Source organism: Neltuma alba, unplaced genomic scaffold (assembly GCF_004799145.2).
Source record: "Neltuma alba isolate B1F8T4 unplaced genomic scaffold, ASM479914v2 tig00011931_pilon, whole genome shotgun sequence".
In the NCBI taxonomy this organism is placed as follows: domain Eukaryota; kingdom Viridiplantae; phylum Streptophyta; class Magnoliopsida; order Fabales; family Fabaceae; genus Neltuma; species Neltuma alba.
Window position 1 is genome coordinate 164,019 of NW_021636519.1, and position 16,705 is coordinate 180,723.

The window sequence follows — 16,705 nt, forward strand, 5'->3', positions numbered from 1 at the left end:
ATCACCGCACTTCATGTTTACCTTGTTTTTCACATAACGTGATCGACAAATCAATTCTTTGATTTTACAAGAATAAACCTCTTTATCGATCACTTGATCGATCATTCATTAATCGGTCATTTATTCGATCAACCTACATAGCTTGTGTTTTCACTGAACATACTTTTGCTCATTGTTTATCGATAAGGTTATCCATCATCTATTTATCGATAATGTGTTCGAAAATTGTTGCTTTAAAATATGTTCAGTAACATCTTGTTTATCGATAACCTGATCAATCAACAAGTGTTCGATCACTTGTTCGAACATGAGGCGATTTCAGTTTAAACTTTAAATAGTCACAATGTTTCTCAAAATTTATCATCTATTTCATTCAAACTTTTCTCAGCCTTCTTGTTTATCTTAATTCTCTATTTAAAGAGATTCAAAATCAAAAGTGACCTTGATTTTCTTTTTCTATGCATACTAGTATGAAGTCACTATTCCCTTTTATCGATCACTTGATCGATAAATCATTGATCCATCACTTGATCGATAAACTTAGTTATCTGTTTCAAAAACTCTTACTCTGAATAATCGATAACCTGATCGATCAAGCAATAATCGATCATTACTTCGATCAAGCACGTTCAGTTATTACTCAGCACATTTAACAACTGATTGATTCTAGCCGTAAACTATGAATGCTCATTTTATCATTTGTTCGATTCTACTTTTGATTTTACTATGCAAAGAAAAACTTATTGAATCAATGTATTATTGCAGATTACGAAGAAAAACCCAACGGCTCTTCAACGGCTGTCTAAGTAGCCTGTAACCTACCTTGTCAGAAGCAATAATGGTGAAAACCGTTGCAACTAGGAAAACACACAACCGGACTCTCAACGGCTAGAAGTTCTTCCGTCTAACTGTTACTAAATTACCTCAACTATAAAAGGCGTGAAGAAGCATTAAATGAACAGATTGAATACGCGAGCTACACTCTGTTGATTATTTACTGTTGCATTCAATACTCTGTTCTTCCATACACCGAGCTTTAGTGATTATAATTTATTCACTCTGTAAGAGAGTTTGTACTCTTCTTCATTAATTACGATTTGTGTGAAACTCAAGAGTGAGGACTCTTGAGTGGGTTTGTAACCTTACGGGTAGTAAGGGGGAGTGATTGAGAGTATCAATTACTGTACTGAGGCGTCAAGAGCCTGATCAATCTTAGAACATAGTGGAATACTCAAAGGTGTTCTGAGGACTGGACGTTGGTCAAGTGGTTGAGACCGAACAAGTATAAATCTTGTGTCCACTTTTCTACGGTGAAATCTCTCTAACTTACACTCTCTGTTTCTGTTAGTTAATTGCTTTAATTTCGCAAATTTTTATAACTCATCAAATTCACCCCTCTCTTGGGTGAGACTGCCACTAACAAAAGAGGATATCCCCTTTCACTGCAAAGAATAAGCCAAACAAGCAGAACTCAGAGCAGAACATGACTTCTATTTATATAGATATGATTACCATAGAAGTCATAGTCTCAAAATTATAAATGAAGTAGATAAAATTAAAACTTAGTGATGGGGTAGCAGCCTATATATATATATATATATATATATATGCAAGTAATAATTGTACCATATATAACAAAAATACATATAAAAATATTCCAAGTCATGCGAATGCAGTGTCAATCTAAAGATATAATTGGGTACCATTAGTTTCGGGTGCATGAATGTGTTCCATTCGTTGTTCAGCATCATGTTCAAAGTCTGAAATTTCCACTGAATGAACTTCCGATCCACTTCCTGAAATTGACTAGGCAGTTTGTTTAGGTCCAGGAGAAACTTACCTGAAAGTTATCTCTCTGAAGGGCAACAAAATTAGTAACCAAATTAATGACATAAAAGCGAAGTGATTATAGAATTAATAATCAAACTATTGACTTAATTATGCTCAAAAAGTTCTTAGTCTTTGATTAAGATAACAATAAGCTGTAAAGTCCTAAAATCATATTAATGCCATCACTTGTTTTGGATTCACCAATTCCTTCACTGTTCAAATCAAGTTTGTGGGCATTGAGTGAGATTGATTCTTAGCAGCGACCATTTATAGCAAGCAAGTAGGATGCCACATGCACTTCTAGGGAGATAAGCTAGTAATCTTATCGGCGACACTAAAAGGACAATCAAGACAAAAATATGTGAATGAACCTTAAGTAAACACATTGAATCAATAAAAACACATTGAACGGTAGAAGTTCTTAGATCGATGAAAATCTGAAATCACAAACCAAAAATTGGAAATCAAAAGTCTAGAATAAGAGATCGGTCTGTGCTGTCAAGTGGAGGTTTGAAGCGGTTGGAAGAATGCAATGAATTCATAAAAACAAGAAAATCTGAAATCTCAGCTAAAAAAAAACAAAAATCTGAAATCACAAAGTAGAAATTAGAAATTGAAAATGCAAAGAGATTGATTAGTGCTGTCAAATTGAGATTTGGTAAGGGTGATTAGGTACTGCACGGGGCTATTTTTTTTAAATTTTATAAGGGTATTTTTGGAAAATAGGTGATATTTTTTAACCAGTAACTAATTTAACTAAATTCCTTAATATCTCTAAATTAGTAAACTGAGTCTTATAATTAAGACCGGAGGTAGTATCATATTAACTAATTTAAATAATATTCTTAATCAATTCAAATTAGTTTATTAGGTTTTACATTAAGAACCGAAGGAGTATAATTTTTTAACTTAAAATTGAATCTATTTTGGAGAAATTGCAAATCAAGTATTTTGTAAAAAAAAATATATGTTGTCAATTGCAATCCAATTATTGTCAACCTATGAAAGCGTTGTAACAAGCCTAATTTGTGATTTCGTAATTTCCACTGTTTTCTTTTGTTTTTTGTTATTACGATTTTTCCATCTATCTTTCCTCAAGAATAAGACTCAATTATATAACTAACGTCCTAATCACAAAATTACTAGAAAAATCCACTCGTTCATAATTTTTTCAATCAAAAGATCAAGATTTAAAAATATAAATAATTGTATAAAAATATGCACGTGGAACAAATAGCAAAGACAAATTACACAATAAAAGGCCTAACAAACCCCGGGGGGGACCAAAGTACCAAAAAGCTCAACTAGAGAAGCCCCTCAATCCTAGCAACAACTCATTTCTGGGTGGTCTTAAGCCAACCACACTCAAAGTTCTAATTAAAAAATGGAGCCATTAGACCTTTATATGATCGAGAGTCGCTCACAATTTTCATAGCGTTCACTTTCTACCACTTTGTCAATGAAATAAAAAATGGAGCCATTAGACCTTTATATGATCGAGAGTCGCTCGCAATTTCCATAGCGTTCACTCTCTACCACTTTGTCAATGAAATTATACTGACTTCTGTTTCCTTGGAAATCTTCCCCTTCCCATGCAATGCCCTGCCAACTCGAAAAGGATTGTTATTCCTCAAAACCGTTCCAAATAAGAAAACTGATAAACTTTTTTAAGTTTAATTTATATGTCAACCTTCTATATTTACAAGTAACTAGAGTTATATGTAATTGATTTTATTATTTAAAAACTTCGTGTAATTCTCCCAAGAATACACGTGTGCATATATAACTTTTGATATCAACTTACACTGCATAATTTGAACTGGTTGATTAACCCTATATTGGCCAAGAAAAACCTTTAAGCCAATGACCTAAATAATATTTGATCACTCCCATCTATCACTAGGAATTGAAGAAATTTTTAAAGTACTCCTCCGGTCCTCAATATAAGACCCAATTGTTAAGTTGATTTTGATCCTAAATATAAGACATATTTCTCATATTTATCAATTTTTTAAAAATTATTCTTATGAATACTCCCTCAACTATAAACAAGTAGAAGAGGGAGAGAGGATATTATGGAAGATGATTATGGTATTTTAGAAAAAAATATATCATATTTTTTATAGATATATTTTTTATAATTAACTAACTTACCTAACTTCGTTAATCTAATTAAATTAGTTAAATAAGTTTTATATTAAGGACCAGAGGAGTATTTTGTATTCTAACTTCCTTAATCTAATCAAATCTGAGCATGAATTTTGTACACAATCATACAATAATAATTTACTCAATTTCATTTCGCTCTAATCAATTTCTTTTCTTTGAATTTGTCGATCCCCTTTTGTTCAGATGAACAGTCGAAGATGTGGGGATAAGTTACTGAAAAGCGAGGAATCAAAGCAAATCTTATTCGTGTGTTAGAAATTAACTTTAACAAAAGCTTAAAGGCACTGGATCCCATCATGAAGCTAGAAATGGCCATTTTTTTAAGTAAAAGAAAAGGTTACGTAAAAAAAAAGAAAAGAGGTTGGAATCTGAGTCAGATCTTGATGTTATGTTTCGAAACATGAAATAAAGCAAAAGAAAAGCAGTACAAATCCAATACTAAAGCACTCCCGCATCAAGTGCCAGGGATCTTAGAATTGAATCTATTTTTTTTTGTTTTTGCCAACTTAGTGTGAATATAATGTTGTGATAAATGCGGCAAAAGGAAAGAAAATCCATGGACCGACCCCATCGTCTCCACCCCGTAGGAACTACGAGAAACGTTAAAATAAAATATTTTAGTGCATGTTATAGTTATAATACTATACCATTGCAAAATATCCAAAAATCATTGCAACTGCTCAGTTCAAAATTCTTTTACTTTGATTTTAAGGAAAGATAATTTTCTGGATACTTGTATTTTAACTCAATATTTAATTAGGTATATGTAATTTTTTCATTCTTTATTTTTTGATATACTTTTCACTTTTTATCCTTTAATTTTGTTCTATTAACACTATTAGCAGGACTCAACGGTGTTAACAAAGTAAAGCTAAAAGATTTAATGAAAAGAGAAAAATATGAAAATATCAAATTAAAAATTAAAAGAATGAATAAGTACATGCAAGACTCAACAAGTACTCTTGAGCGGAATTAATTAATATACAATTAAAAAAGAAGAGAGAAATAATTAAAGTCTTAAGAAAATGTGAGGGAATCTCAATAATTTCGAACCAATATATGATTCCGCATTTACATGCAAGGGCTTATTAGCATGCCCGGGCAAGCAGACCAATCAGGATAAAAGCTGAAAGTCGAGAATGACATGCCCGTGCAGGACAAACACCGTATAATGACTCATCCATTGATACAAAAGTCACCTGAAGTTTTTGTAGCCACATAGTTATACGATAATGAGAAAAAAATAAAGTTTCAGATTACATTGAAGAATAATAAATAAATTGATATATCATTCAAATCATGAAGTATAGTTTTTTGGTAAACTTTATTGACCTCACAATTATATTTTTTAAATTTATATTCAGAATTTATAACAAAAAAAAAGTATAAAAATTCTCTCATCGAGGCGGAATAGATCTAGAACGAGCATTTTCATTCAGGAATAATAATTATCTGAAAAGAAAAACAAAACAGAAACTCAAGCTTTAATTTAATTAAAGTTAAAAATAAATAAAAATAAAAATTACTTAAATAGTGCAAAACTGCTGAAGTGCTAATACGACATCCACATCTAACTGCTCCCCGAGCCTGGGGAAAGGAATATTCTTTCCCACGGAAGAATTAACTAATTTAAAAGAGAACAAAAGAAGGAGGGAAAAAGGCCCAAAAAAGGAGTAAAACAAAAATAAAAAAAATAAAAAGGAAAAAGCCAAAAAGGAGAGGCAAAAAGTGAATAATGTGAGTGGGATTATCTGCACTATGCCCACAAAAAAAGAATTAGAGAAATTTTGTTAAAATAGCCTGTTTAAAAATTTAATTGATTAAAAAGACTTAAATTTAAACAAATATAGCGGAGGAGTACTACATACAAACACGGCCTAGGCTTCTTCCCACTCATCAACATAAATATTGTCCAGATTGTAAATATAAGAGGCAAATAATAATTTATTTTAGCTTTAAATATAAAATTTTAATTGATATTTTCTTTGAATTTATAATTATTTTTTAAAAATATTTTTATACTCATATTAAGACAGTTTTTGATTAAAAAAGATATTTTAAAAAATTAATACATATTTATTACAAATAATTAATTTAACTAATTATTTTATTTTTGTCAATGAACTAATTAAAAGCATAAGAATTAGTAATAAATTAGAGTAAGCATGTTGGATTAGAGATTTTGTATTTGTAAGAAATTTGATATGAGATGCATGTTACGCTGTATTTTTTTTTTTCAAATACATAACGCACTGCAAGTTCTTTTACTACTTCCATGTACAGAATAAATCTTAATCGTCACAAGCATGCCCCTCTGGGAGCAAGAATTTCCTTCACGCCATATGATGCCTACAATAAATTTTACAAAATGAAAAATGTATACTTGAGGATTAAATTGTGTATTTTTTAAGGGGGAAAAACAAAAGAAGCAGAAAAATATTACCAAAAAAAAAGATGCAGAAAAAAAAAATTATGGAGAACTAGTTGTTTAGAATTTAGACTTGAGATTGATGGAGTCCACCGCAAGGATGAATGTCTTTGAGCAACCCCAGGACCTGCCACATCGTGGGCCTCTTCGCTAGTGATTCCGCCATACACAAGAACGCCATTCGGAGGCTCTCTGCCATCTCCCTCTCCGACTCACTGCCCTCATCTCTCAGCCTCTCATCCAACACGGCCACCCCATTTCCTTCTCTCACCATCTTCCTCACCCACACGACTCTCTCCACCGTGCCGACCCTCCCTGTTAAGAGCTCCATCAGCAAGACACCGAAGCAGTAAATGTCCGTCTCTGTTATGCAATTCAACTTATCTTGCTGCCTAATTTTTCAGAACCCAAAATCTGCGATTCAGGGTTGGAAGTCGTCGACTAGTAAGATAATAGAGGTGACTAGGTGGCCATATACAATGGGCTTTGATCCGGCATGGTGGAGATATGCCAAGACACGTGCTATCCTGACAGCAATACGATGTCGTGTTTGCCAACCCATGGTTTCCGATGAGGACGCCTATGATCCGACACCATTTTGAATCTCCCACGTGTCACTACCCCAATCCTCCACATTAGTAGTCCCCATTGGCAGCTCATGAAGCCACCTTCCTAAATCGCCGTTTGACATGAACTCGTACAACACGAGCTTCTCTTTTCCTGAAATTGCAATAAACATAATCAAATTTCAATTTTAATTAAATTCACCACATTTAATTACGCTCATATTTAAGCAAATTTCTCAATTAGGCCAAACATGAATCAAGTTTGCCAACTTCTATAATTTTTTCCAAAAAAAAGATTAATATTAACAGAAAAGGTTTGTTAGGCTAAAACCATTTGAAATATTTTGCTTATTTCCAGAAACAGACATTTCAATTACGAAACCAAAATGTACGACAGGACAGACACGAATTCCTATACGTAATCATTACAAGAGTGTAGATTTAGGGAAAATGGGTACACAGCAAGTTAGTGAGTGCGACATCATCAGATTAAAACCCATGAAGGCAATTAATAGGAGCAGGTTCAGGGTGTGTTTGGATGAAACCAAACCGTGGTTTGGAAAAGTGATTCTGGAGAATAGATTCTGGGGAGAATAGATTCTGTGAAGAATAGATTTTGTAAAAAAGTGATTCTGAAAAGTAAGAGTGTTTGGATAGTTGTTATCAGAAGCACTTTTTATATATACAAATTACTAAAAAAAAGACATAAGTTAATATGATAATTACAAAAAAAATAGATTTTATGATATATTTTAATTTGAAGGAATAAAATTGTTAATAATATATTTTTTACCAACATAATTAATAATTAATTAATATGTATATATATTTATAAAATATAAGATTGAATATGTTTATAAAAAAATATATTTATAAAAAAAATAACAAGATACATATCATATAAGCTCTCACACTCTCCCTTTTTTCTCCAAAAGCAAAAAAATTTTGCTTTTTCCAAAACCATGGTTTTGGAGTCAAAACCATGGTTTTGACCCAAAACCATGATTTTAGTTTTTAAGGGGGGTGTTTGGGTGATCTATTCCCCAAACCATGGTTTGGGGTGTCACCCAACCACACCCTGAATTCAATTTCAGAATGTACGCTGCTTCTGCCAAAAAAACAGACTTGAAAAGAAAACAAGTAAAATTTGGAAGAAAACATTTGGATTTTGGAACAGATGCAACTCGACGCAGTACCTGCAATGTAGTAACCGGAGAGTGGCAGTACGTTTAGATGCTTCAGCTTTGAGAGTTCAACGAACAATTCAACCACGTCGTCATGTTTGACGTCTCTAGCGTTCTCCAGAACCTTGATTGCCACGTGGATGTCTTCGTCGGGGGGTAAGACGGCTTTGTAGAGGGGGCCACACCTCCCTTCGGCGAGCAGCGAGTCCTTACCGAAGTGTGATGCGGCCGCGATCATGTCCTTGAAGCTCAGGTTCATCAATGGCTTCTCGAAAATCACGACCGGTGCCGATGATGGCTCATTCAGATCAGCCACCCACGACGTACCTGATTCGGTCTCGAAAGCAAACGGTCCGGATTTGTCGACCTTGAAAGGCAATGGAGGGACTGGTTTCGAGATTGCCTATTTGTTTTTCTCAGCCAATCGTCTCTTCCTGTAGATGCCTAATACTGAAATACACAATAGAACAATGACGACTCCTGAAGTAGAGCAAACTGAGAGAATCAGTGTTTTAGATTTTGATTTGGGTCGTTTCGCACTGATCGAGTCTCGTTGCGGAGGGTGATGAAACGTCGACGTTTTAGAAGCGTTGTAATTGAAGTTAGCACCGGCGTGAAGGAAAGCTGATTTGCCGAATTTCTTCTTGTACCCATTGAAGCCAAGTATGGCTCTGAAATTGTTGTGAGAAATGTTCAAGAAATGAAGGGTATGAAGACGAGGGAAATCATAAGGAAAAGTACCATTCAACTTGTTACTTGAGAGGTCCAAGTAATTCAGTGACTTCAAAACAGAGATAGATTTGACATTTCCTTTGATTTTACAGTTGGACAGGTCAAGGTAGTTCAGGTTGGTGAGCTTCTGAAACCCAGAAGGGAGGTATTTCAGATTGTTGTGAGAAAGGTCAAGAATTTTCAGCTTTGAAAACCCAGAAAGCTGAACATGGTTTGTGAACCTATTGTGTGAGAGATCAAGCATTTGAAGAGTAGAAGCGAAGGAGCCATGAATGCTACCTCCGAACCTGTTATTGGAAAGGTTAACCTCCAATAAGCTCGAGCTTGCCTAGAACCAACCAGGCACTTGACCTTGAAGAGAATTTCCAGAGAGATCAAGAACCTGCAAGTTTGAAACGTTCCTCAGAAACTTCCACGAAATAGGGCCATGAAGATTCTTGGAAGGAAGCCTTATGGCCCTAAGATGATTGTCGTCAGAGCAGTGGGATAACCAAGAAACGTTGAATCCGGAGACTGATTTGAAGGCCTTGGACACAAGGTCGGCTTCTTCTTGACTAAGTTTGCAAGAGGAGGAAGAAGGTACAACAAAAGCAAGCAGAGCCAGAAGAATGAAGAATCTGAAAAAGGGTCTCATTTTAGCTAGAGCAAGTGAGAGACTCGAATTATTTCTGTCATATATACCTTGTTTGTTCAGTGAGAGGCTTTGAGGGGGAGGATGGTAGGGAGTTGGAGTTGAAGTGGGGCAGTTCGTGCGAATATAAAGAATCAACGACGTCATGGTTGACGGAGAACTTAACGGCTCGGGAGAATGGGAAGAGGGTGAGGTGTTGACTGTTGACCATTGCACTTAACAAATTATTATACTCGTCCGGTCTTTAATATAGGACCTAATTGTTGAGTTGGTTTTAATTCTAAATATAAGACTCATTTCTTATATTTATCAATTTTCTCTAAATTACCCCTATGAATACTCCATCAACCATAATTAAGTAGAAGAAGGAAAGGGGGTATTAAGAAAGATGATTATGGTGTTTTAGGAAAAACATGTCACATTTCTTATAATTAACTAACTTACCTAACTTCTTTAATCTAATCAAATTAGTTAAATAGGTCTTATATTAAGAACCGGAGGAGTAGCTTCTTCTTCTTCTGTTTTTTTTTTTTTTGCTGCAAAGTACTATAGCTTCTAATTACACGTTTATTTGTAATCATGTGAATCGGAAGATATAAATACGTTTGAAAAATAAATTTTTTTTCATCAGCGCTTGAAAAATAAATTATACTATTAGCATATTACAAATAATATATTTGTATATATATTTATTTATGATGTGTAGTAGTTGCAGAGTAGTTAATCCATTATTTGTCATTTAAAAGAAAAATTAATTACTACAAGACATGATGTCGTGCGAGTAAAAACTGGTAATTGTATTCTGCAAAGTTATGGATTTAAATCATAATCCATTGCGATAACTTTTTTCAAGAGGTAATCTGTGACTATAATCATCTCTATAATAAGTACTCCCTCCGTTTCTTATTATAAGAGACATTTGATGCTTATGGCATGTTCCTATATATAAGAGACACTTAAAAGTTGTCTTTATTTTTGTGTGTTGATTTCCTATTTTATCCATATTTATTGTTTCCAACTCACACACACTCTCTCTCCCTCCCACTTCTCTTTCTTTTAATAATTTAATTATTCTTTCTCATGCTCTCTCTCCTTATTAATGAGGGCATTTTTGGAAAAAAAATTATATTTTTTACACATTAATTGTTCTTAACTAATTTTAACTGCTTTTTTGATTAACGTAATTCGGTTATTCGTCTCTTATAATAAGGAACGGAGGGAGTATTATTTATGCTGGAGGACACATCCTAACCCCACTAAAATTGTAAGATTAAACTTATTTAAAAAAATTTTATAAATTTTTTTTTAAAAACGATGTTATATGTATACTTTTATAAAGGAATGGTGCTTTTTTTTCCCCTGGAAAATAAGACATATGTTAGCGTTGAATTTAATTCGCAGTGCTAACAAAAAAATGGACTGAGTTACGTTGCAGGAAATTGAAGTCCGAACGAATGTAGAGGGCAAGAAGGTCAAATGGGTAGGAAGTCAGATGGTCCCAAAATAGATGTGAAGGCGACTTCTCAAGTTTTCAAACTCAAGGGGTCCCACTTTTTATTTCTCATTCATTCGGAGAGTTACAAGCATCATGTTCATGTAGTATCGGCAGATGCAATCGTACGTGACCTTGTGGTAGACGATAACTTTTTTCAAATTGTCAAAACATAAAAATATTTGTTATTGAGATTTTTTGGTGATATATTCTTTTCTTCGAATCTTACAATGAATCCCCCAGAATACTAGCTTTATAATGCTACTTAAAAAGCTTTTATTCAATACAATGTTATATTTTATAAGAAATAATTAATTTTAATCAACTTTCTTACGCAAAGCAATTAATTGAATCTTATAAAAAAGCTGATAAAGTATTTTTTTTCCACATATATTTTTTCATCACACTACTCTTCATCTATAAATATATTTTATGCTATTTTTTGTCACTTTTTCTTGTGATGAGCAAGGGTGACGCTCTTTAATTTATATGTTGTATATTCATTGATATTGATATGATTATTTTTGTTAATGGCATTGATGATTGATAATAATGATGGTGGGGAGTCATTCTTTTAAGAGTAAATATTATCCATACCAAATTGATAAATTAAAATAATAAAAATATTAAGAGAAAGACACCATTGCACAAAGATGATGAAAAGACCAACGGAGATGAGGAAAAAAGAATAGAAAGAAATAATATATGTATATATGAATATGGCATTTTGGTCTCTAAGTAAAAAGTACATTAAAGACAATAACAGTTAATTATTGTATAATAACAACAACAAAATAAAACACATCTCATTTTATGTGCATTTGGAAGGCAAGTTTTCCCTTTATCATTGTTAGTTTTAAATTTTAAGACCTTCCAATGTATGGACACATTGGCTCCAAATTAAATACTTAACAAACAATTCTTTTTTGGTTGACTTTTGGAGAGTTCTAAGAAGTCATGAACCATAATGCCTTCACTTTAACTCCATTGGTTGGGTAAACTAATCTCTTCATATATTCAATTTGGTCTTTAATTAGAATGATGAATCATATCTGAAACTGAAAGTCGCAAAAATAAATGATCACAACTATTTTATTGAACTTCTAGTATACGCCCACACATTTCCAGTTCCATTAATGATAACAGATAACAAACAATAACACAATAAAACAAAAATTCTCAATTCAAACTATTAGTGTGTGTGTGTGTGTGTGTGTGTGTGTATAAAGGAAAATTTCATTTAAGTTTCACACATGATACTTAATTTTCAATAAGTTCCAAAAAATTATGACATTTCAATTTAGCAGTAAACGATAAAAATGAATTTTTGCACAATATAACTCATTTAGTTATAATTGTAGCTATTTCAGATTTCCAAAATTTCAAAAGAACAAATGCAATTAGCAAGTTAAAAAGTACATATAGAGGAATAAACAATAATCAACAATTTCTATTTTTCATATTCTCACAATTTCGCATGTTGATCATTTTACATAAAAAAAAATTTATATTTATCCCTTAATACCAGATTGAAATTTCAAAATCTTTTTCCAACCTACTTAAAATTAAGCGGCATTTGTAGGACTCAAATGAAAATTTTCATTTAAAAGGAGTATATTCCATACCACAAAGTGACAATTTACATGCCAATGACACATCAATTAATCAAATCAAAATAAAGCAAAAAAGCAGTGATACAAACAAAATGAGGTCAAAGTGACTAAAGACTAGACAGTGAGAGTAGATACCCAGTGGCGTCCCTCCTGCTCTGCACGTGATCTTGGCTTCAACATTTGCTCTTATTATCATGTTCATATAATTTTACTATATTTTATCTAATTTTGTTTAAATTTAGGGGGGTAAGTTAAGTGGTGGCATCACCTCATCCACAAGCGTACAAACCAACGTTCCAAGAGAATGACACGTCAGCTTTACTCTATCAATAATATTCAACTTACAAAAAGACTGAGTTTCTGATGTAAAATTATAGTAAGATCCTACCAACTCTCACTTGTGGGCATTATGAAATTGAAAACTACTCTACTTAATGCACATATGAGAAAATGTCAGGGGTAGTAGTTATTTGTTCCATTTAACTTGGACTGAATTGAGAGGCTCCAATAAATAATAGTACCATGGGACTTAGCTGCCCTTTTGTTTGTTTTATGAGCCCTCTTTTGTGGCCGAAAAGAAAGAGAGAAGCTAAGCAAGCCCCCACGACAGAACATGGATGGAAATTGGAGAGATTTCCTTAATGGGTCAGCCCGTTAATCTTGTTTAGCCCTAAAGTTCAATGACTATAAGTATTATTTTTAATTCAAATTCAAACTAGAGTCCATGTGTCCACCATTAAAATTGCAACTAGAAATGTTAAAATTCGAAGATATACCTAATTGCCTCTTGCATGCATTGCTACAACCTTTTTCCTTTGGTCATTATGAAATTCAACCTTTGATATAGATGAAACTGCAATCTTCTAATCCTTTTCATTTTTGCATCTTCTATTTGAGACCGATACTGTGTTAGATAACTCAAATTGTCCCAACATTTTTTGTATGAATTAATACAAATTTTAGTTCTTTAAGTTTATTTTTATTTTAGTTTTGGTTCATCAAGTTTTAAATCTTAGGTTTTAATAATTCCTTAAATTTTTTTTATTTAAAATATTGGTTCTAGAATCCAATAAAAATTTAGACTATATTTGTCTCTTGAAGGACTAAAAATTATAATTTAAAATTTGAGGGATTAAAACTAAAATAAGGACAAACTTAACTATCTAAAAATTATATGAAACCCTTTTCTGTATCCCAAAACTACATTAATGTCATCCTATACAACAAGAATTTATCCAATGGTCTTTTTGTTTATTCTGATTTTAGTGACACTTTGAAAAAGAATGTTAATACGCTGTTTCGATCCTTTTCTAGCAACTCCCTCCATAAAATTGATGTTTTATTAATTTCCTATTTCACAAAATCCATTACACCAACTTCACCTATATAACTTATTCATATTATCTAATTAATTTTTGTATCAAAAAATTAGAGTCGAACTGAAAAACAAAAGACATTCAAGCCAAATGATCAGCAAGTCACGGTCCATCCCAATTTTTCTTATCAATACCTTTTAAGAATCTTATATGAATTTTTATAAAATTCAAGTATCCATTTAATAAATAATAATACTCAATATATCAGCCTATTTTCTCTGATAATTCTTGTATTTGTAATTTTAAATTTTTAACTGTTCACAACTCTTTTTTATTGGACCAGAACTGTTCACAACTATGTGGTGATGGTAATAACTCAAATGACACCCTTGCAGAAAAACTTACTGCTACAGTCTCATTTATAGGACAAAGAAAGAAAATGTCCATATCAATATACATTTTACTCTTCATTTATTATTATGTTAACTTTATTTTCATTAGGTATATTGTATACTCCTTTGGTTCTATTTACAGGGTAGAAAGAGAGGATATCTTATTTATAGGGTACCGAGTGAAATTTTTTGTATGGATGTATAACTTTACCCTTCATTTATTATTATGTTAGCTTTGTTTACATGAGGGATAATGTATATTAAATAGGGGTAAATTTAAAAAGTTAAATTTTAAATAAGAGTTAATGAAATGTAAGATTTTTCTTGGTCTGTATAAAACGTGTTAAAAGTTATTTATAAATAGGATCAGAAAAGTATTAAATATGGATATATTTGAAATGTATGGACATATTCGCTCTAAACTAAGTACTTAACAAACAATTCTTTTTTGGTTGACTTTTGAAGAGCTCTGAGAAGTCATGAATTATGGTGCCTTCACTTTAACTCCATTCGTTGGGTAAACCAATCTCTTCATATATTCAATTTGGTCTTTAATTAGAATGATGAATCATATCTGAAGCTGAAAGTAGCAATAAATGGTTACAACCACTCTAGTAGCAGTTGACGTGAGTAGAGGCTATACGCCCACACATCTCCAGTTCCATTAATGATAATAAATAATACTTTAATAAAATATTGGGAAAAAAAAAACTATGCATGCCATGTAATATAGGTCAAATGTAATTAATTCATGCTTTTAAGAAATACTTGGTCATTTATATTTTTGTATTATAAAAAATATCATTCCTTTTCGATTTTTCATTTAATGCAATAAATTACCAACATTATATTAAGTGGGCAACTAAAAACAAACAATAATACAGTAAAAACAAAAATTCTCAATTCAAACTAGTAATAATTGGATAAGGGTATTGAAAAAAAATATAAATACTTCACCATAGGTTGCCCTAGATTTTGAACCAACCATTGCTTAAAAGTTGTCTTGTATTTACTACGAGATATAGCAATGTGAGCGGCAATGCCCCTAGATTTTGAACCAACAGAGATGGATATGGTAGTGCGCGCGCGCGCGTGTGTGTATAAAGGAAAATTTCATCTGAGTTTCGCACATGAAATTTAATTTTCAATAAGTTCCAAAAAATTATGACCTTTCAATTTAGTAGTAAATGATAAAAATGAAATCTTTTTTCTTGTTAATCACCAAGCCATCAAACTCATTTACTTATGTTGTGCAAAAATCTATATAATACACTAAGTTTCCTAATTTACATCCTAATTCTCTTATGCATTATTGATAATTTCCTTATCTATACTTGTTAATTTGCTAATTGTAGTTATTTCATATTTCCAAAATTTCATAAGAACAATTGCAATTAGCAAATTAAAACGTACATTTAGAGGAATTAACAATGACCAGCAATTCCTATTTTCCATATTCTCAAAATTTCACAAGTTAATCGTTTTACACGAAAGAATAATTTTATTTTTATCCCTTAATACCTACTAAACATTAAGCGGCATTTGCAGGACTCAAATGAAAATTTTCATTTAAGAGGAGTATATTTTATATCACAAAGTGACAATTTACATGGCAATGGCCCATCGATTGATCAAGTCAAAATAAAGCAATAAAGCAGTGATACAAACAAAATGAGGTCAAAGTGACTAATGTCTACACATAGTGATGGTAGATACCCAGTGGCGTCACACCTGCTCAGCACGTGATCTTGGCTTCTACCATTTGCTCTTATTATCATGTTCATATAATTTCACTATATTTGATCTAATTTTGTTTAAATTTAGTGGGGTAAGTTAAGTGGTTGGCATCACCTCATCCACAAGCATACAAACCAAAGTTCCAAGAGAATGACACGTCAGCTTTAGTCCAGCGATAATATTCAAATTACAGAAAGATTGAGTTTCTGATATAAAATTATAGCAAGATCCCACCACCTCTCACTTGCGGGCATTATGAAATTGAAAACTGCTCTACTTAATATACATATGAGAAAATGTCAGAGGTAGTTATTTGTTCCATTTAACTAGGAGTGAATGGAGAGGCTCCAATAAATAATACTTGTACTATGGAACTTAGCTCCCCCTTTGTTTAATTGTTTTATGAGCCCTCTATTCTAACTGGGAAGAAAGAAAGAAACTAAGCAAGTCTCCAACGCACGACAAGGATGGATATATCAACAAGTGTTGGTCCAAGTAGAAGGGACTTGAACACCTTAAACATCATGTCCTGGGTTCGATTCTTAGAGCAGTATGTATTAAAAAAAAACACTATTGGGAGAGATCTCTTCTACGGCGTCTAACAGTATTCTGAGA

At 32.4% G+C, this 16,705-nt stretch overlaps 1 pseudogene; it reads right to left on the minus strand.

Moving 5' to 3' along the window:
* Positions 1-6,494: 6,494 nt before the first annotated feature.
* LOC114719658 (calmodulin-binding receptor kinase CaMRLK-like) lies at positions 6,495-9,543 on the minus strand (annotated as a pseudogene).
* Positions 9,544-16,705: the final 7,162 nt, after the last annotated feature.